Genomic DNA, 852 nt, shown 5'->3' on the forward strand with positions numbered 1-852 from the left:
AGAAAGAAAGAAAGAAAGAAAGAAAGAAAGAAAGAAAGAAAGAAAGAAAGAGAAAGAAAGAAAGAAAGAAAGAAAGAAAGAAAGAAAGAAAGAAAGAAAGAAAGAAAGAAAGATTCATTCTCAGGCCTACCTTGTTTGATTGTACGTCAGAAGACCCCATTCCAGAGAGCCCTGCCCCATGTCCACACTCGGAAGGAAGAAATGCACGCTCAGAGGGACCAAGAAGAAATCCAGACAGACAGGCCTTGCTGGATGTCCCCAGTCGGTCTATTCGCATTAGATCATTGCCTTTGTCCAATCATATTGCCACACAGCTATCCATATGTCCTTGAAACTCAGCATAAAAATGGACAATTTTCCCCGTATCTCTGGGTCTTCATTCCGAAGGCTCCCGTGTACGCACTAATAAAGGTGTACCCCTTTTCTCCTATTCCCCTGCCTCTTGTTGGTGATTTCTGGGCAAGCTTCAGAGGGCAGTGGGGAAGGTTTCCCCTGGCCCCTGCAGGCCCCTCCTTGCCGAAGGCCCAGGGTGGAGCAGTGATGCAGGCGTGACCGCACTGGCCCAGGAGTCAGGAGCCCTGAGGTCTGCCCCGTCACTACCCACCTGCTGGCCAAACAAAGCCGGCCTCTGAATGGCCATTCTTTTGGGAAAGAAAGAAGACTGGAGGGCCCCATTAAGGTCTTCCAAGGCTGTTCCCTTCCTGCCTGTCTTCCCTTGCCCCAGCCCATATCCCCTTCCCTTTCTTGACCCCCTCTGGGGAACCAGGACCTGTCCCCCAGAGACAGCCTCACCTGGAGTTTAAACTTTTTGAAAACCGTGGGAGGCTGAATCAGGGAGGCAGCCAGGAGTAG

The sequence above is a fragment of the Sapajus apella genome, unplaced genomic scaffold (assembly GCF_009761245.1).
Source record: "Sapajus apella isolate SASKATOON/1434 unplaced genomic scaffold, GSC_monkey_1.0 scaffold55, whole genome shotgun sequence".
Lineage (NCBI taxonomy): Eukaryota > Metazoa > Chordata > Mammalia > Primates > Cebidae > Sapajus > Sapajus apella.